Raw genomic sequence first — 21,630 nt, 5'->3', positions numbered from 1 at the left:
TTGATGAAGAACCTTCCTGCAGCCGTTGGGGTGGATATGGGCACCACGTGTGCCTGGCAGCAGGGTGGTGCCTGCGGAGGCTTGGCTACTCCATGTCTCACTGCCATCTCCCCAGGGGAAGCAGACCCTGTGCCCTTAGTGCCCCTCATACCCAGTCCCTCACATTCTTCACTTGGCATCCCCCTGCCTGATTCTCCCAACTCAGCCCCTGCCAGGTTTCTCCAGGCCCTGTGGACCCTGGGATGGGATCAAAGGAGGCAGCAACTGTGCTGCCTGCCTCTGCCTGAAGTCAGGGATCCCTGGCCGCTCCTGGCATCCAGTGGGCAGGGTAGGTGGGGAGGTCAGGGGTCAGCTTTTCCACTCCCCAGCCTGCACTGGCTAAGTCACCAGTGCAGAGCCTGGAGGCTGATCTGTGTCCTCCACAGTCCCTTGATGAATTATATTGAAACAAATCCTTGTGTGAATGACAAGACCTCTTGTTGCCACCCAGATCAAACCAGAATCGAAAGACTGTTGCACTTGGGCCAAGAGCCTGGGGCTGAGGATGCCATGACCACCCCGTTATCTTCCTTCTGGGGTCCCCAGGAAGCTCCCAGGACTGAATGATCCCCACAAAACACAGTGGCCAGGATGGGAGGGCTGGAGGTCAACGCCTCCCCGCCCCTACCACCACAACCTAGAGGCCCCCATGGAGGTTTGCCCTGAACTGTGGGTCCCTGTGGGATGCAGGCTCCCACGGATAGTTCAGGGGATGAGCATGAGTCCTCCTGGCTGACAGGAGTCTGGTGGGCACTGGGTGTGTGGGGCCTGTGTAGGTGAGTTGGACAGCAGTGGGCCTAGCCAGGGAGCCAGGGACTGGTGTGGCCAACGTGGGCAGCAATATGTTGCCAGAACCAAAACTACAGTGCAACCAGCCCAGCTGGTAGGGAGAAGGAGGCCAGGATATCCACCCCTGTCCTGGCCCCAAGCCCAGACTGCCTGCCTGTACTGGACATTGCCTGGTCCAGGAGGCCTGGGCATGATGGTCAGGTGGTGTGTCCCTGGGTTCCAGGCCTAGGTGGTCCCTTGGGAGCTGAGCATCCTCTGAGCAGGAGGAGGGCCCGCGGTCCACAGTTTGCATCGGCCCGTGGGGGTGTGCCCCCACCCCAGCTTCTCAGCCCGCACGGGGACGTGGCCAGGGCTCCTCACCTGCTCTGTGGCTCCAGCTCTGATAGCTCACTGGGTGACTCTGACAGCTTCCTCCCCAAAGCTTGGGTCCTCCTCCGTGGGAATGGGGTGTCCCAGTCCCCCTGCAGGCAGGAACCCACCCTCAGCTCCTCTGGTGGGCCCACTTGGGCTTTCTTACCTACTGGCTTGTGAGACCCAGTTGGCCAAACTTGGTGTCCTATTTTTATTTTGGCCTTTTTCTTAGTGTGTGTTTCCTCTAACTACTGCTGTGTAGAATCTCTATATGAGTTTTAGGTAGAGAATCTTGCTCACCCAGAGGTCCCCCACCCCAGGGAGCCTCCAATTCGGCCCCCCCGTCTGGTCCTGCCTATGCTCCGCTTGGTGTGACTGTTGAGCGTGATCGATCCACACAGCTGCTTGACCCTGCATCTCCTTCCTTCTTGTTGCTGAGGCCAGTTCTGTTCTCTCTTTCTCCACCTGAACTGCACTTGAAGCCACGATGAAGGATGAGAAGTGGTTGCTAAGAAGGACCCTCCTGCAGCGAATCTGCTGTGAGGAGGCTGCACTGGCCCAGCCTGTCATTTCCTTCTCTAAAATCATTCCAGAGGTCGGCAAGGGGCAACCTGTCTCTGCCTGCTCTTGTGGCCCGTGAATCAAGAATGGATTTTACATTTCCAAATGGTTGAACAAATAAACAAATAACACTTCATGACACTGAGAAGTTTCCATGTCCATAAGTAAAGATTTATGGGGGTACAATTATGCCCATCTCTTCACAGGCCACCTGCAGAAGGCTACTGTCGTGCAGCCATGGCAGAGTTGCATCCTTGAGACAAAGATCAGTTGGCAAAGCTGAAAATACTGATTCCTGGCTCTTTAGGGAAACAGTTTCCAGTCCCTGGTTTAAGGGCTGTGCAGCAGGATCCCAGGATCTTGGTCAGATTGTTCCTCACTCAGGGCCTGCCGTGGCCTTCGCTAGTATGTCTGCAAAGTCTGCGTGCTATGGTGCCTCTCATGGGGGCTTTGAGCTCTGTCGTGCTAGATTTCAGGGTGTCTGCCTCATGGTCATCTGTCTCACCAACAGAGACCCTGTGGCCATATTCAAACTAGCAGGAACAGTTGGTCTTTGGCAGCAGGGATGCCTTAGAGCTGAGCTGCCACCCACCCTGAAGTGGTCCCATGACACCCACTGTCTGGGTTAAGGTTGGGGCAGGGCTGGTGTCCTGAACTGCCGTGCGATGTGGATCATAATAGCTGGCGGGGGGGGAGAGGGGGTTGCTATTACTCCCCATATGGCGGGGGGTGCCTCACCACCCCGCGATGTGGATCTAAGAGCCAATTACTCCCCCCTGCAATGTGTGTCCATTATTAGCAGTCTCTTTTGTTCAGGATATTAGGAACAATTTCACAGGTTGTGTGTACACAGCCTGCGATCGGAGAACGAATACCACCCTCTGCACCTCTGGATATTAGGAACCATATCACATAATGGGTGTACACTTTTTCAGAGATTTAGGGTAATGTCCTGTGTTTCCCTGAATATTCGGAGACATATCACAGGGTGACTGTACACCCACTACTCTCTTGGCAGGAACATCATACTTTACCTAATGGAAATTAGGAGCAATATCACAGATTGGGTGTCAAGCCACTGTCATATTGGAAGTAATATCATGCTCCCCCACAAGTTACGAGGAACAATATCACAGGGGGGTGTCTACCTTCTCCGGTAGTGGGAGTAGTATCATCATCTCTTCCTTTAGATGACAGGAACAATATCACAGGGTGGGTGTACACCCTGTGTGTTTTTGGAAGCAATGTCATTCTCTCTTCTTTTAGGTTTTAGGATTCATATCACAGGCGGGGTGTACACCCCTTGTTACATTGGATGGAATCTCATTTTCTTTCAACCTGTATCTTTAGAACAATATCCCATGGGGGCTGTCCATACCTTCAATATTGGTACTAACACCATCTTCTCCTTTCCTGGATATAAGAAACAGTATCACAGGAGGGGTGTACACCCCTTGCAATACTGGTAGTAATATCACATCTCCCCTGTGGTTATTAAGGACAAAATCCCAAGGTGGCTGTATGGTTCGTACTTTATTGGGAGTAGTATCATCCACTCACCCCCTGAATAAGAGGAACCATATCACTGAAGAAGTGTCCACCCACTTTGATATTGTCAGCCATGTCATCTTCTTCCCGCCTGGATATTAGGAATGATATCCTAGGGTTGGGGGCTGTGTACACCCACTGCGACATTGAAAGTAAAATCAGCCTCTTTCCCGCTGGATATTAGTGCACCTTCTCGGATATTGGGAGTACTATGAGCCTCCACCTCGCTGCATATTAGGAACAATATACAGGGGGCAGGGTGGTTACAGCCCCTGAGATATTGAGAGCAATAGTCTTCTCTTTCCCCTGTACATTAGGGTCTACCTCACAGGGGTCCGTACACCTTCTGTGATATTAGGATTAATGTTGTCCTCTCCCCTACTGAATGTCAAAAACAGTATCACAGAAGGGTGTACACCCCCTGCGATATGGCCAGTAATATCATCGTCTCTACCTTTGGATACTAGGAACAACATCACAGAGGGTGTGTACACTCCCCTGTGATATAGGGCATAATGTTATCCTCTCTTCCCCTGGATATTAGGACTGATATCCCTGGTGGTGGGAGGTGGAGTACATTAAGAACAGTATCACTGGGTGGGTGTACACCCCCTGCGATATTGGGTGTAGTATCATCCTCGCTTCTCTAGGATATTAAGAACAATATCACAGGAGGGCTGTACCTCCTCAGCCCCTGCGTTATTGGGAGCAATAGCATCTTCTCCCCCTCTCAATATAAGGAACAATATCCCAGGGTGGGTGTACATCCCCTGCGATATTGGGTGTAGTATCATCCTCGCTTCCCTAGGATATTAAGAACAATATCACAGGAGGGGTGTACCTCCACAGCCCCTGCATTATTGGGAGCAATAGCATCTTCTCCCCCTCTCAATATAAGGAACAATATCCTAGGGTGGGTGTACATCCCCTGCGATATTGGGCGTAATGTCTTCGTCTTCTAATGTGGATATTGGGTGTAGTGTCACAGGGGGTGTACACCTTCTTCGATATTGGGAGCAATATCACCCTCTCCCCTCAGGATTGTAGGCAAAATATCAAAGGAGTTTTACAAGTCATGTGATATGAGCAGTAATATCATCCTCTCCCCACCTAGATGTTAGGAACTATATCACAGGCGGCTGTACACTTCTTGCGATATTGGGAGTCATATCATCCTCTCCCATCATGGATATTAAGAACAATATTACAAAGGAGGTGTACACCCCCTGCCATATTGAGAGAAATATGTTGCTCTCCCTTTCGGGATATTAGGAACAATATCGCAGGAGGTGTGTATAACCACTGCGATATTGGGAGTAATATCATCCTCTCTCCCTGAATATAAGAAACAATATCACAGGAGGATGTACACATCCTGTGATATTGGGAGTCACATCATTTTCTCTCCCTCTGGATATTCGGAACAATATCACAGTGGATATGTACACCCCCTGCGATATTGCCACAAGTATCGTCTCCCTCCCAGGATATAGGGAACAATATCACAAGGGGGTGTACATCCCCTGCAATACTAGGAGTAATATCTTCCTCTCCCCCGCTGGCTATTAGGAGCAATGTCACAGAAGGGGTGTACACTCCCTGCTCTAATGGGAGTGATATCTTCCTCTACTTCCCTGGATATTAGGAACAATGTCACTAGGGAGTGTACACCTCCTACAATATTGAGACTAATATCATCCTCTCGCCCCCTGGATGTTAGGAACCATATTGCAGGGGTGGTGTACATCCCCTGCGAAATCGGAAGAAATACCATCCTCTCCACCTTTGGAACACTTTTTAACATAGCTTCGTATATGGGGAGGACTCGAGTGATTAATCGAATGTTTCATCAGGTGCGGTTCTTCTGTTTCCCAGTTTTGACACAACATTTGGTGAAATTTCCAGGGACTCCTGTGGTCAGCTTCACGGTTTCACTCTGTCACTTTCTAATGCAGTATTCTTTGGGAGTCTTTTCAAATTAAGCGCCATCATTTAAAAATAAGTTTCATAATATGCAGTTTCAGGTTAATTCTTTACCTTTGTGTCTCAGGCAGTGGCTCCCCACCTGTGAGTAGTCAGAAAGGTTCACGCAGTTTTCCAGGGCGGCCTTTGCATTTACTGGAACTACTAAGAGCTCGTTCCTGCTTCTGCGTGATTGACACGCAGTGCGCGTGAGGCCGTGCGTGGCTTAGCATCTTCTGCGGGCTTAGAAGTCACTTTCTGTTCTTCCCCAAGCCTGCTCTGCTGTGCCGAGTGTTCACTGCGGGCGACGGTCACACTGTCTGGCACAGGCCACCGATGCCACAGGGCAGGCTCCATGTATTGGAGCCTGCAGAATGGCAGAGTCCGGCCTCCTCGCCGCCCTTCACAGAGAGCAGAAAGCGCAAGCCTGTGATCAGAGCTGTGCTAGCCCAGAGAGCCTCCGAACAGGTTTAATTTAGGAATCAGCTCCTACCAACTGCCCATGTTTAGGATGTGTTTGAGTTTTTGTGATTTTTCCTGCACTGAAGCTACTGGGCTGGCTCTGAGTCACTGTCATGGGACTTCAGGTTGCCCCGACGGGAAGCACAGGGGGAGGAGGGCCGCACAGAGGCTTGCGGCCGTGATAATGAAGGGCTTGTTGCCTCTTGGGACAGTGAGTTCAAACTCTTTGTAATTGTCAGCGTAAATAGTGACCCACTGAGGACATGGCTGTAATTCAGGGTGGCATGGTTGATTGTCATCCTTGATATCAGGTACCTGCCTCTAAAATGACGGTACCCGTAGTGTGGCTCCAGGAGGGCAGCTCCTGCCAAACACACGTGCTCCTGGGCCCGCGCCTGAAGCCACGGTCGTGCTGCCAGCCAGGCCTGCAGCTGTGGGTGCAGCGGGGTCTTCATGGCACTGAGCGCCTCCCTCGTTTGCTTGTGGGGCCCAGCTCTCCGTCCCTCCCTGTCCCCAGTGCGGCTTCTCCCAGGGTTCTCCCAGCCCCGTGCACACCTCCATCTTCACAGCTTCCCTAGTTTTCTCGTGGGCGGCCCAGGTGGGCGCCTGGGCAGGGATCGTGTGTTAGTCGAGTTCTTTCCAGCCTTCCCTGGCTAGTGGCTCAACAGGTTCCTTCAGATGAGTCAGCCAGCTGTGTGCCTGCATGTTCAGGATACTTGTCAGGGGCCTTCCTCAGAGCAAGACCGACACTCACCTCCTCCATAGGACTTTGGAGCCCGCCCTGGAGAGACGCCAGCCACATCCAGAGGGGCCGCCCGGGTCCCCGTGGGCTGGTGGGAGTGACTTCTGAGCCACTCGAGGCCCCACTTTGTGTTCCTACACCCCACAAAGTCACTTAAAGTGCCATGTTCTGGTGCCGTGTGTCTCTCGAGTGTGGCACACAAGCCTGGACGGGGATCTGAGCGGGCGCTGCCTTCCTCAGGCTGCGCTTGTGTTTTAGGGCCCCTGGAACACTCGTGGCTGTGATTCTAGCCACTGTCTCGGCTTCCCTAGAGGGTTTCACCCGCAGCCTAAGGGCCACATCGGCAGCCACCGAGGAGCCAGCAGGTCCGACGTTGGTCTCACTCAGTCCTTCTCGACTTTGGTGACAGAGGAGACAGCAAAACTTCAGCTGGGAGCCCCAGGCCTTCTGTGCTTGGGGCCCTGGGACTGACATAGCACAGATCCTGCCATCCACGTGCTGGGGGCCCCGCTGTGCGTCTCCCTCTTCTGGTCAGGGGCCACTCCTTTGGGCTGGGCAGCTCCGGGTCCTCGCACTCAGGGGCTCAGGGTGGATCCTGGATGCAGAGAGAAGGAGAAGGGCGGCGGTTTGAGCCCAACTGTGTTGGCTTCATCTTCTGCTTCTTGTCGCTAAATACATTTGCAAAGTTTTCCAGATGAAAACTCAGAAGGGATTTTTAATGACTGGAATCTGTGAATTCCATGGAAGCCAAGTCTGTCCACCTCTTTCACCCATCTCACTTCTCCCCGTTGGGGCTGATTTTGGCAGCGTTCATAGGGGCAGGGACGCAAGGGATGGTGGCCAGCCCTTGGCCCTGTGTCCCTCCTCTCCTTCCCTCAGTGCCACAGCATTTCGGTGTCATCCCCTTCCCTGCATGTGTCCTCTTGAAAACCAAGTGTGGCTGGAGGGAGATGCCTGTGCCCACTCCTGTGACCTTCCCGGCCAGCCTGGCTGCAGCGGCCCCTCGGCAGGCATCTTTCTGGTGCTGTCTCCGTGCCCCTCCCATCACCTGACGCTCGTGCTCCTGAATCTTCACGCGTGTGCTCCGTGCAGCCACCTCACGGGCTCCCTGGGAATGGAGACAGTGTCTCATGCCAGTCAGAATGCTCTTCTCTGTCCACTGAATAGTCCAACACAGAATCATTCCTCTGTGATTATTTGTGCTTTGTTATGTAGAACTGGAATAAAGAAAAAGTGAATTTAGACATTACAGCCATCAGGTTGAAGCTTAGTAATTGCATTAGGGAATTAAATGGAAGCATTTGAGCTTCTCGAGTTCTAATTCCACATCTTCGTATCCCCATCACCCCATACCCAGTGTCTAACAGAGCTCTTGGTCTAGGAGTTTCTTGATAAATGCTTACTGAATTGAACTGGACTGAGCTTAACATTCCCACCCAGAGTTAGAAGCCAGTTCCTGAACAAATTGCATTTAGAATATGAGTTTGATGTTACTGTGGTAAGGGGTATCCTACACGTCATAATTCCTAGTCAATATCGGGTATTTAGTCAAATAGACTCAAGTATAGAGAAGCATAGGCCCATCTGGCAAAAGGGCAAGGCACGGTGCTTTAGGTCCAGGTCCCCAATATCAACTATGAAAATAAAACGTCAACTCCAATGACAGCCCTGTCCTCAGCTGGTCTCTGTTTACGCTAACAATTATAAACAGCTTGAACTTGCTGTCCTGAGAGGCAACACACCCTCCATTCTCTCTGCAGTGTAGCTGCCTTGGTGGATGGAACATGCCCCTCCTCCCTCCCTCCCCCATCCCTCCCTCCCCCCACCTCTCTTCCTCCTTACCCCCTCCTCTTTCCCTCCTTCCCCCCTCCTTCTTCCTATCTTCTCTCACTTTTCTCCCCCCACCTTCTCTCCTGGACAAGGGGCAGAAGAGAGGAGATCTCCGGAATCTTCTGCTTCATCCAAGCAGCTTGGGGGCAGCATCAACAGCTGCAATTTGGCTGCCCCAGCAGGTGCCTCAGGGCAGCCTTTCTAATGGGAATCCTGGAATCATGTCTTTCCTTAATGTGTCCTAAAGGCTGGAGGACATGAAGTGAAACAATGCTCCATGCTCAGTCCTGTGATTTTGTGTATTTATTGGACTTACTTTGAGATTTAACTAAATGATACCCAAGGTAGAGCATGAAAAAAAAGAAAAAACAGGCTATGGTGTTTGAAAAACAAACAAAACCGTTTGGTTTGTTGGTTTGTTCTTAGACCTTCACAGGCTCCTAGGTCACACGTTTCAGTTTCTCAGCAAGTGACATTCTCTGCAGAAGCTGTGTCAGTCTCTTCTTTGATGATGTCAGCCACAGCAGAAAGAAGCACTCCGTAGGCCCCGTGCTCAGCACCTTGGCGTGAGCTCCTGCCATCTTCTGTTCATGCTCATCACAGCTCTGTGCAGTGGGCATCCTCCTGATCCCTGTGGGAGGATGGAGGATGGAGGCGGAAGGGTGAGTGATGGCAGGATCACATGAGGGGTCTCTCCCGAGGTAGGGAGGGGAACCGGCCCAGGACCTTAGTGCCCATCGCATCCTTCTTCCTCCTCCTCTGCCTCTCTGTGACTGTTTGACTCAGGCTGCAGGGACAGACATGAGTATGTGCAGAGCCTGTGTGCACCCCTGGGAATGTGTGCTCATATTGGCAGGGAGGGATGTGAGTGTGTACAGAGCGTGTGTGCACACCTTGGCGGTGTATGCCGGCGTTGGCAGGGACAGATGTGAGCGCGTATGGAATGTGTGTGCACACCTTGGGGATGTGTGCTGGCATTGGCAGGGACAGATGTGTACAGAGCGTGTGTGCACACCTCGGGGTGTGTGCTGTTGTTGGCATGGACAGACGTGAGCGTGTACAGAGCGTGTGTGCACACCTGGGGGTGTGTGCTGGTGTTGACAGGGACAGATGTGTACAGAGCGTCTGTGCACACCTGGGGGTGTGTGCTTATGTTGTTTTGTAACCGGCAAATACGTGGCCCATTGCATCGGGTGGCCCTGCACCCATGCTGAGTCCGTCAGTGTCCCTCGGGTTGGGGTCTCCATCTGCCCAGACAGCACTTGAGTGGCTTGAGGTTTCAGATTCTTCCTCTACGGATACTTGGGCCTCCTCAGGACCAAACATCAGAACCAGCCAACTGCAAACTACAAGAACGTTCAAATGCATCTTCAGTAGGAAAAACAAAAGCAATTGGAAAAATTTTCCAACGTGACCCCGTGGTTAAGCCGTTAGATACTCCAGCCAACAGATTGAGTCACTTTAAAATTCACACCAACTAAAATGGTTGTGAGAGTTGCAGAGCTTTACCCCTAAACCTTGAAATAATTGAAGCATTCTGCTCCACTTGCTTACAAACTAGGGTTGGGGATACCTTTCAGTCCAAAGTAGCAACCTTCTAAATCCAGCTTAGATGCGAGGCTCCCACTGACACAGGAAGAGACAGTGGCCCTTGATTATTCTCCTGTGTTCAGATACTGTTTCATTTTTTTTTTTTTTTTTTTGTATCCTGATCATCACTTCTGCTTTTCCAATTCAAACTAAAGGGAGTTTAGTTCTGTTTTGGAGAAGCTGTGGTTAGTAGTTTCTTTTCATGGTTTGCTTAATCTCTTAAGTCTGGTGCTTACATTACCCAAATAGACTTTTCTTTAGTACGACAGTGCCATAACCCAGGGCTTCTCCCTCCATATCTGCTCCCCAGGAGGCTCCCTAGGAATGGGCGCTGGAGATCCAGCCCCTCTCCATGTGCCATTTTCTTTGAGTCCAAGGTAGGTTTGGCTCAGAGAAGAAAAGAGGCCTCCGGGTTAGGTGCCTCTGACTGCTTGCTTGTGAAATGTTTAATGATAAGGCGACTTCCAAACTAATTTACACATTGATAGTTGTAGCTTGAAGTATCACCGCAGTCATAAGAACAAGAAACACTCCCATAAAGTAGATAAGCAGAAAAAAGCCATAGAAGTTTAATAAAGCGCAAATAAAATGGTGTTGTAAGAATGTACAGTGGGAAATGCTCTCAGTCCAGCCAGATCCAGCTGTGGCGTCAGTCCAGCTGTGGCGTCCTCCTGTAAAAACATTCAGCCACGTGTGGCCCTGATCGCAATCACTACTCTGAATTGTGATCCAGAATGTTGTTGGGGGCCGATGCCGGGACTGTTCCAGCAGTTGAGTCTGATTGGGCGTCACGGTGGTGATGTGCTTAGCGCGGCCAGCTGGGCTGAGTGGTGGCTACCCGTGCACTCGCCACGTGCAGCCGTTATTCTGGTGATGGGGTTGCATGCGGCGCGGCTTGTCCACCTGGGCTATTAAAGTACTGGGAACCCAACCGCGGGCGGGTGCCTCCCGACATGGGAGCTGTCTTTTTTATCCAGGGCCCTCTGGCGCTGCAGACCCCTGCCGCCAGTCTGAGCTCACAAGGAGGTACCGGAGGGCTCTGCTGGGGCATGGAGGTCCCTGAGCAGGTGGTCACTTATTGCTTGTGGAGTGGTCCATGGCCTGTGAGTTTATTCTCGGGGTTTGTGTGGGCGAGGTTAACCAGTTCACAGCTGGGCACTTACCCCTTACACAGGTGACACTAGTTAAAGTGGAATCTATATTAGCTCACACGGGAGTGTGTGAGGAGTTGGGAGGGTGGGGAGGCTTGGCCCTAGCACTAGATCCCGGTCTCCTGACGTTTCTGCGTCTTCCAGTTGAGGGGCCGTCAGAGCCGCTGTGGGTCCTGAAGACAGTGGGTGCCATATGGACCAGGGGATGCGGAAGCCTCTAGAGGCTCTGGGAGACAAGGAGACGGTCGCTTCCCCAGAGCCAGCCCTGCCGCCACTTCGACGTTAGATGGTGGGACCTGTTTTGGACTCTAGCTTCCAGAAATGTGAGAAAATAAGTCAGTGTTTAGGGCGCTAAATTTGGGGTGATTTAGTGGAGAAATAGAAAACTAGCCCACAAAGGTGCACGCTTTGAAATGTGCTCTGTCCAGGTGTTCACAGTGGTGTGAGGGGGATGGCATCAGGGTTCTGGGAACTGTGCAGTTTTACTGAAGGAAGGGGGCTCGCCACGCCTTTCCTCATATAACTGAAGGTATGTATGCCTGCCACACTGCCCAGGAGAAGGGACTAGAATTCTGACTTTATTTCTTATGGGAACCAAGCCACAGTCAGAACACGGTGAGGGCCGAGACGAGCTTCCTACAGCCTTAACTGGGAAGAGGAATCACAAGTAGTTTGTGTTTTTCTACACAGACCTGTCCTTTTCAGGTTTTATTAAGTTTTGGAAAAAGGGAGAAGCCAGGCACACCTCGGCGAGGGACAGTGTTTCTGGAGGTGGTGCGGCTTCAGCCTGAACGTGGCCGTGTGGTTGGGAGGCTCAGAAACTGCCCTCCAAGGGCACTCATCTATTCCTTATTGCAGTAATACCTCGTTTACAGAAATCCACAGAAATTACAGTGCGGGAGGCTTCTGGTCTGGATGGGTTTGTGTGGACCGAGGTCACGGGGTGTTGTCCCAAGTGCTAATCCTGATCTGGCAGAGGCTCTGTTCCCAAATAATTATTCCACAGTTTCAGAGCCTATATCTGAGTGATAGTCTTTTAACTTTGTTGCATAAAAGGAAACAAAGTATGTCTTGAGGGTCTAAAAATTCATGTGGTAATCATGGCTGTAAACTCATACCTGGGGCTTTGGGATGGAGTGAAAACCACCGTCACCTGGCATGGACGCTGCGTGGTATTTTTAGCGTGGTGGCCTGCTCGTGCCTTGAACTCTATCTGCAGTGTGAGCAACAGCTGTGCATTTGAGAAATGTGGACAGGTCAGCTTGCTCCTCCAGGGGCCTGCAGGCATCCGGGTGAGGGGCCTGGGATGAGGCCACATCAGTGGGAAGGAACCTCGTTGTGTCAGCAGATATGTCTGCCTCTACAGGCCCGCAAGCCAGCCAGAACCCAGTTTTCCTTTGGTCATCTAATGCCAGAAGAAACCTGTTTCTTAGAGATTCTCATAATTTATATTAATGAACCATTTGACCGTACATAAAATGTTATAAATGCATGAGGCTTTACAACTTGGCAGATGTGTAACTCACATGTCATTGTATCAAACTGTTGAAGATATTTGTTTCACTTGAAGGTTTTTAGCATTTTATGTGCAAAGCAAATGCCAGTAGCATTTTGAAGGAGTATTTTGTAATTTTAAACACAGTGGGATAGTGCTGGGTCTCTGGGATACTGGTGAGGTGGACGTGACCTCAAGCTCTTGTAGCTTGCAAGCAGGATTGCTAAATTGTCACAACTGCAGTGCTGGAAAGTCAAAGTGGATTTCTGTAAATGAGGTATTAGTGCAATAAGGAACAGGTGAGTGCCCTTGGAGGGCAGTTTCTGAGCCTCCCAGACACCCCAGGAGGAAGCAGGGGACGGGGGCAGTTACCCACCAGAACCTGGACGGTGAAGCTGGGTTTGCTCGTGGCCCTGCTTGGCAGGTCATTACGTGCAATAAGAAACAGGTGAGTGCCCTTGAGAGCGGTTTCTCGGCCCCCTTCGGAACCGCAAGTGGAAGACGCTCCAAGGTGGGGGGTGGGGGTTTGGTTATCCACAGGAGCCTGGATGGTGGAGCTGGGTTTGCTGGTGGTCCTGCGTGGCAGGTCATTACATGCACTAAGGAACAGGTGACTGCCCTTGAGGGCAGTTTCTTGGCCTGCTTCGGAACTGCAAGTGGAAGACGCCCCAAAGTGAGGGGGGGCTGGTGGTCGGTTATCCAGTGGGGCCGGATTTGCTGGTGGCCGCTGCGTGGCAGGTCACTGCGTGGAGCGATGGGAGGTGAGTGGAGTGGGAATAGAGGATGAACCCTCCACAGCTGCTGCTGGGAGTTGGCTCTGGTAGCAGAGGGGGCATAGAGGGATTCCCATCAGGGGCAACACGACTGGGGTCCCACGTGTGGTGGATGCCGAGGTGTGGCTATATGTAATCTCAGTCTGCACAGCCGTCCTGGTGAGTGGGTTCAGTTACCTTCCCATCTCACATTTGAGAAATCTCGGGGGCTCACATCACAGCTAGGTGGGTTGGAACTAATGTCTCCGGCAGGACGTTGGCCCCAGAGCCCAGATCTTACCCGCCCCCGCTCTTTTCAGTCCACCAAGCTTGTAGAGAGGGTTGTGTGGTGGTGGGTGGCGGCTGAGAAACCAACACAGTAGAAGGGGGGGAGGAACTAAACCAGGCAGGAGACACAGGCAGTGCTTGGGAGGTCTGCACGGGGTGTGGGTGTGGGAGACACCTCTGGGCCTGTGAACCCCGTTCTGTGCTCCTGGCTTGCCCAACCTTGGCCCTCAGCCACATGCTGCGTGCTTTAGGTGAAATCTCAGTCGCTCGTGTGGTGCGGGCATCTTTTCTCCCTGGCTTTGCCTCTCTTTAAATCACGGAGTCTCAGTGGGGATGGCGGGGCGGTTGGTGGTCCATGGAATTTGCCCTCCACCTCCCCATCCTTGTCCTGTCCTGTCTGGCCCGTTACCTGAATCTGTGTCTCTTCAGAGCCTGCAAATGAGTGGAGGCCACGACAGCCTCTCGCTGACCGACCTCTCAAACTTTTATTCATCAGAATAGTGTTAAATGCTGATTCCTAGGCACCCCCATTGGACTCTACGCCTGCCTGGCATGGGTACTTTGGGGAAGGTACAGAGGGTTGCTGGGCTGTTCCAGGGGGGAATTTGCATTGTTGAATGTCTATTGTGTTCCTTCCAGCACTCTACCTTCCACGCACACGTGGCATTAAACCTGGAAGACCTCTAGGTGCTGTGCTGGTGAGGAAGCCCCGGCTGGACGAAGGGCTGCTGGGGCTCGGACTTGATTCCTGGGCTGGGGGCTGCGGGCTTATTCTCTTCAGTGGGTCTGCTGATGGGATGCCCTGAGAAGTCCTGCTGTGCACTCAGAGGAAGGTGCAGAGACAGGCTCAGAAAAGACAGACCATGGATTTAAAAATTCCTACTAGAAAATATTTTATGAGCAAAGTAATTTGCATCTAACTGAAGACAATCATTGCTTGAATAATTGGTTTGTTTACAAAGTTGGTCCTATGAACAGATTAAAGTTTTCATTCATGCCTTATCTATAATGTGAATAGGAGCTATTACCGCAACTTAAATCAGCTTTAAATTTTGTATCAGATTGCAGTCCAGATTACAAACAGCTGCTTGATAATCTAATTGATAAAACGGAGGAATTTAGTGCTTGGAACCCAGAGTGAAGGGAACAGAATTGCTTTGGTTTCTCGAAAGGGTGTTGACTGAGTGGTGACCTGGGGTGAAGAGAAGTGGCTAGAGTCATTACACTCGAGGAGATGATCTGCCCCCGCCTTTCTCAGCTGTCTTCTGGACAAAACGAAGGGTGATAAATGGAAAAAATTCAGCACTGAGTTCGTCTATGCCCTGAGCTTCTCATACAGTCATTAATGGGCTGTATCTGTGAAGTCTCCATACAGGCACAAAGGAATTAGGCTAGAGTAAGGCGGCCGGCGACCTCTGGCGTCTGGACCGCGTGTCATTTCCTAAAGCCCTTTTGGGTGAAATGACAGTCGCAATGTCGTTGTCCGGAGGAGTGTAATCTCACGTATGAGATGCAGATTTTAAACACCAAAGTCAGGAAGCTTGGTGGGAGTGGCTGTCTTCCAAGTGGTTTTCTGTGCTGCCATGGATGAGGCGTGGATGTGTCATCTGTAGGTGAGATCCACTGGTGAAGGGGCTAAGCAAACCATGGAGGTCAGGGGTGTGAAGCTGCATCTCTTCTGGCATCCCAAGTAAATACATTTTGTAAAACTTGTGAATTTGACCCTGGCCCTAACCCTGAGTGTTGAAGTCTGGTGCAGTGTCTTGAGCCCTCTTCTGCATTGAGGGTGAGTGACTGTAAATGACCGATTCCTCAGTGGTGAAAGTTCAAATTTAGCTTCCCTGAGGAAGCCAGAGCTCAGTCACCCTTATCTCCATTGTAAACACTGCGGCCCCTACGCGGGTGGCTGCAAGTTTCCAGGCCTTCCTTGGAGAAGCAGCCGTGAGGTGCTTGATGATTTGATAACATCAGCCACCTTCTGTCTTCTGTCTAATCACGGTACAAATGATTCTCCTACAAGGAAATGGATCTGGTTTCTTCCCGATCATTGGAAGAAGCAGCCCGCCTAGGGACTCCACTGTCCTCTGCACTTTCACAGCGAAGCCTGTGTCTGTCTCCAAGGAGTGTCACGTGTGTCGTGGGAATCTCTTCCTTAATTCTTCCTGCTTTTGATAGCTCGGGTAGCTCTGCCTGTTTCACCCGGGATGAGCAGCGGGTGGTCTCTGGCTGCTGTGGGACTAGGGCTTGGGTGTGCATCATCACATCCGGTGGCCTGTCCAGGTGGACATCATTGTCTTTTGCCTGTTGCCTGAGGCAGCTGTGATGTCATGGGGGTCATGCTTGTCAGGGCCAACCCAGTTCTTCCCGTGTACACCTCTCCTGCTGGAGTGCCTTTCCTTATGATGACTTGTTGAATTAGCGTGGAGAATGCAGAGAGGCTCTGGGCCTCTCTCTCCCATTCTTACTCCCTGGAGCTGTGATGCCCAACAAGGGAGCCCATAGCCAGAGGCTCCTTTAAATTTAATTAGAATAAATATTTGATTACATAGCTAAACACATTTGAAAAGAACTTCACAGATTAAATTCCAGATTCAACCCTTCAGGCCCAGTGGCCACGTTTCGGGGCTCAGCAGCTGTAGGTGGCTGTTGTCTTTCTGTGTTGGCTGAGCAGATTGGGGCGTTTCCAGTTCAGCAGGCAACTCTCTTGCATGGCTCTTCCTGCAGTGAGGGCACCTAGGCTGGAGAGCCTCGTGGGGATCCCTTAGGCCTCTGGCTGCAGCCAGGCTGCACGGTTCCTGTGCCCCGGGTCCTCTGCAGGCCCAGATGGATCCCACCACAGAGCCAGCACTGCTAGACTTGGGTACTGTGTGCAGACAGCAGAGGGGCACGTCCGGGCCTTTCAGGGGCTGGGGTGACAGGCCTCCTTGGCCAGGCTCCTGTTTCCGAGTCTTCAGGGGAAATGCATCCACCATCCACCATCCACACCGTGCACCAGAGGAAAACTGCAGGCTTCTCTGGATGGTGAATTGAGATCATGCAGAGTGACTAGGTTTGGGCTCCTGACCAGCGTGGAACCTGATACCTTTAGGTGGAACCTGACATGCCTCCATGTGTACATGGCAAAGAGAATGCAGCATTGTCAGCTTGAATCCAGATGTGCTCCCGTTTTGAGGTGGAAGGTTCTGGGAGTATTGGCCATTGGTGATTGTGCTGCCGTGGAGGACTTTGAATGCAGGCACTGGTTTGGGATAACCCTGGTTTCCTGGTCCTGTATGTGGGCATCCCTGAATATCTCGGACTGGAGGAAGGCAGGGCAGATGGGAGGGTGACAAGAGGTGTCAGGTGTTTCCAGCTTTGGGGACTGATGCCATCAGATGGCCGAGATCAGGATGGTGGTGGCCAGGGACCAAAGCAGGGGTGCGTGGAAATGCCATGTTCCTCGGAGCATGGGGAGGACCTCTTGAACTCTTCCTGGGCAACAGTTCTTCCATTATCAGGAATCTGTGCCATTGTAATTGAGTAGCAAATTCTGTAATTGCTCTAATTACCTACTGTTAAGTCCCCATCCCAATTACCATACATTAGCAACAGTGATAACAGTTTGCCTGGTCAAACCTTACCAAGAAAAACCAGTGGACCTAGTTTTAGTTGCCTCCAGTTCCCTCCAAATCAGATTCCTTAGCGGCTTGTGTCCCCACACTTGCTGCAGTTCCTCCTGGGCCTGGCAGGCACATTCCAGACATTCACATCTCAGCTCAGATGCAGGCGTGCACATTATTTATAGAAAATCGCACTGCGCTGTGACCGGCTTGAGCTGACGTTCTCTAGGTGGGAGGTGGACGTTCAAAAGTTCTAATGGGATGAAATTAGAAATACGAATTTTAAAAATTCACATGTTATGAACTATGTTCAGTGATTTTCTCTGAAATGAGAGACTATTTGCAGATGAGGCAGTCAGCCTGCAGCTCTCCTTAGATCTGTCCTAGACCTCGATGCCGTCCTTTGGCCTCTTCCTGGGTGTGGGGTGCTCTGCTTGAAGCAAAACCAAAGGAAAGAACGTGTTCTGCATCACTACTGCAGCCAGCTCAACGCGCACACCCACTGGGAGGGGGGTTTGATCACTTAACATTTTAAATGCATTTAACATTAAACCAGCAAGTCAGCCAGTGCTTTCTGTAAGCAAGCTGCCTGGCTCATGGGAACCTGACACTTGACTTTTAGGAAGAGAGTACTTGCTTCTGTGGAGTGTCAATATTTGTCTCATTTCTTGAGACTCTGCTCAAAGTGATGAACGTGAGTAAATTAGGACTTTTTTTTTTTTTGTAAATTGGGCCAGAGAGCTCTCTAGCCACAGTCAGGGGAGTAAACGGCTGTGAAAGATGCCGCCTGATGTGAGCCATGGCCAGGCACTTTGGAACCTGGGATCCCATCTCCAGCCTTTCAAAGGACACAGACGAATATAAAATGCGGATGGGAGAGTTCATAATTTGGGCATCTGTGTTCTTTTGAAATCAAAGTGCAAAGAAAAAGTTTTGCCTTGAGGTCTTAACCCATATTTGTTTTTCTCCTGAGGTTTTAAGATTTTCTTAACTGCTTTTTTCTCCCCCGATCCTTGGGGAACTTCTGTCTTCATATCTTCTTAAAAGATATGGTTAAATTCAACACTGAAATTTAAAAACATGCTTTCATATTTTTCTTTAAACTGATGTATCTGACATTGGTGAAGAACTGGGAGTATTGGTTTATTTTTATTTCTTTGAGACAGTCTTGCTGTGTTGCCCAGGCTGGAATGCAGTGGCACGATCTTGGCTCACTGCAGCCTCACCTCTTGGTTCACGCCATTCTCCTGCCTCAGCCTCCTGAGTAGCTGCGATTATAAGTGCCTGCCACCATGGCTGGTTCATTTTTGTATTAGTAGAGACGGGGTTTCAACATGTTGGCCAGGCTGGTCTTGAACTCCTGACCTCAGGTGATTCGCTCACCTTGGCCTCCCAAAGTGCTGGGATTACAGGCATGAGCCACCACACTCGGCCTGGGATATTCTTGATTATAACTGTAACATATCCCTTTAATAAAAACAAAACAGAACAACAACAATAACAAAACAGCTGTCTGAAAAGTCTCAATTAAATAGCTCACTTGGACAGGGATTTGGACACCAGTTGAATGGCCCAGCACACCATAGTTATATGGGCCACTCGGCCTGTTAGATCCTTAGGGTATTTGAAGTCGTGTGGATATTTGCATTTCTGCCTTTGGATATCGTGTTAGTATTTGGCTAGTGTTTGAGGGCCAGGCTCAGATCCGGGAAAACAAGAGCCCCTGCCCTCACGGCACTTCTCTTCCATGTGTGTGTGTGAGGAAAATAGAAAGCATAAGATATTTTCTTCAATGAGCTGGGAAGATGGAAAAACAAGCTTAAGATGTTTACTTGTTCAGAAGAAGGGAAGTGTGCAAGGAACACTCAGCTTTGCTGCTGCTGAAGGAGGCACCTGGTGGAGGCTGTTTCAGAGGTGGGGTTTCTCTGAGAAAGGTGGTAAGAGGCAAATAGGATGCCCCATCTGGTTTGCCAGAGATGGGGAAAGTTAGTATCCCCAAAACAGCTTCAGCATTCTGGCAAAGCTTTGGAAAACCAGCTATGGTGTAGGACCTTGTTGGCCGCTGGGTAGAAGGAAAACATTGCTGGTCCTGAGGACTGTACTGTTCTTCCACTGCTATAAAGAACCATCTGAGGCTGGGTAATAAGGAAAAAAAGGTTTAATCGGCATACAGTTCTGTGGGTTGTACAGGCTTCTACATCTGGGGAAACTTACAATCAGAGTGGAAGGTGAAGGGGAGGCCGGCATGTCTTCACATGGCTGGAAGGGGAGAGAGAGTGAAGGGGAAGGTGCCATGCACCTCCAAACAACCAGATCTCAGAACTATCATGAGGACAGCACTTGGGGGATTATGCTAAACCATTAGAAAGCACCCCCATGAGTCAATCACCTCCCACCAGGGCTCACCTCCAATACAGGGATAGAGTTCAGCATGAGATTTGGGTGGGGACACACAGCCACACCATGTCAGGCTTCCCATTCTTCTCCTGCACGTGCTTCGCAAATGGTTCTGTCATTGGTTTTTGTTTCTGTTGATACATAATATATGTACATATTTTCAGAGTGCATGTGATACCTTGATTCACCGCTATATTGATGAAATCTGTGTACTTGGGATGTCTTTCACTTTAAATAGTTTCTTTTCCTTGTGCTGGTTATGTTAAGTTATTCTCTCCTAGCTGTTTTGAAATACACAGTAGATGACCCACTGCCATCCCCCTGCTGATTTATCAATAGTAGGTCTCGTGTTCCCATTAGGCTGTGTGTTTGTGCACATTACCAGCCTCTGCCCATCCTGCTTATGAGTGGGCTCTGCTGGGCCCTGTTGACCACCTACTTTTGGCCTCCATGAGATCTGCTCTCAGCTCCTGCTTATGAGTGAGAACATGCGCCGTTTCCTTGCTTGGCTCGTTTGCTTAACGTAATGTCCTCCAACTCCATCCATGCTGCCGCGGATGACAGGGCTCTCCGCTGTGTGGTGGAGTATTGCTCCTGTTTATGTTCGGGCCACGTTCCCTTCATCACCTGTTGACGGGCGCTCAGGTGATTCCAGACCTTGGCTGCTGTGGATGGAAGCTGAGAGCAGTCACTGGCTTTATACTCGGGGGACATGAGCCACTTTGATGTTCTCAAGCAGCCTATCCCCAAAGCCCTCCGTAGAATGCCGCATTCATTTGTACCCATGGCTTCTTCCACTAGGATGAACAGCTGGGAAGGGGCTTTGAGTGAATGCTTGGGTTTCTGTCTTTAATTGGTACCCAGCTACACTGGCCAAGCAGGGGTCCCAGCGACCCTGGACACTACGTCACATAAGGTCCAAAGATGCAGTTAGGTTCTTTTTTTAACTTAAAAAAAATGCTTTTGACCTGGCTAAGCTATAGCATTATCAGTTAGAGTTTTTCATATTGGAAAGGTGTATATTTTATTTTCTTTTTTTTTTTTTTTTGGCTTATAAAATTAGCATTTCTTTTTTTTTGTTTTTGTTTTTATTTTTTTAAATTTATTTATTATTATACTTTAAGTTGTAGGGTACATGTGCATAACGTGCAGGTTTGTTACATATGTATACTTGTGCCATGTTGCTGTGCTGCACCCATCAACTCGTCATTTACATCAGGTATAACTCCCAATGCAATCCCTCCCCCCTCCCCCCTCCCCATGATAGGCCCCGGTGTGTGATGTTCCCCTTCCTGAGTCCGAGTGATCTCATTGTTCAGTTCCCACCTATGAGTGAGAACATGCGGTAAGAAATCCTGTTAAATACTCTAACCACAGATTAAATCATGTCAAGGAAAGAGGTACTATTTTGGGGGAAAATTACCCCTTCATGTCAAAGATCAAGGAGATGACTTACATTGTTTAATTGAGTTAATTATGAAATCTTAAGTGGTTTTAAGAAGATGAGCTGTGGATGCTGCAAGACATGAGACTGATACTGATTTAATGTTAGTCAGCCCTGACAGAATGTGGCTAATATTTAAAGCTTGCTCCAGTATTGCTTGATAGATTGTAAGTTAATGTAAAGATCTGTTTGATGCTTTTATTTTACAAAATGTTATTGAGAAAAAGTTTGACAGCCAAGGAACCGCCTTCAACCAATTTCTTCCTAATTTCTATCACCAGAAAATTTTGTCCTGTTAATTCCAGAATTTACTTTTGGAAAGTTCCCGTAAGGAGAGCAGAGGTATTGGTGGTTGAATGGTGACTTGAATTTAGGTGAAGATCGTTAAATATTTCATAGTCATGTTTGTCTTGGTGGTTTTAGCAATTTTATATTAAATTTAGAACTGTGAGTCAAACCAAATGCGTTCTTTTGCTTTTGTGATACTCCTTTGTATGACTATACTGGTAAAGAATGATAAAATGTGTATTGGGTATTTTTTCTGTGTAGATATTAGGATTTTTAGGGGAACAAATTAATCATTCTTCTAATATACACTGTGCTGTGTGTTGGGTCCTTTGTATATTAGTT

The 21,630-nt window shown here is 49.9% G+C and overlaps 1 protein-coding gene and 1 pseudogene across 4 annotated transcripts in view; both read left to right on the top strand.

The window, feature by feature from the left end:
- LOC144330659 (disco-interacting protein 2 homolog B-like) overlaps positions 1 to 21,630 on the top strand; it is a 174,431-nt gene that overhangs the window by 15,796 nt on the left and 137,005 nt on the right. The window lies entirely within an intron of this gene.
- Positions 5,898 to 6,712, top strand: LOC144330642 (uncharacterized; annotated as a pseudogene).

The sequence above is a fragment of the Macaca mulatta genome, chromosome 8 (assembly GCF_049350105.2).
Source record: "Macaca mulatta isolate MMU2019108-1 chromosome 8, T2T-MMU8v2.0, whole genome shotgun sequence".
NCBI lineage: Eukaryota > Metazoa > Chordata > Mammalia > Primates > Cercopithecidae > Macaca > Macaca mulatta.
This window is presented reverse-complemented; position numbering and strand designations above follow the sequence as displayed.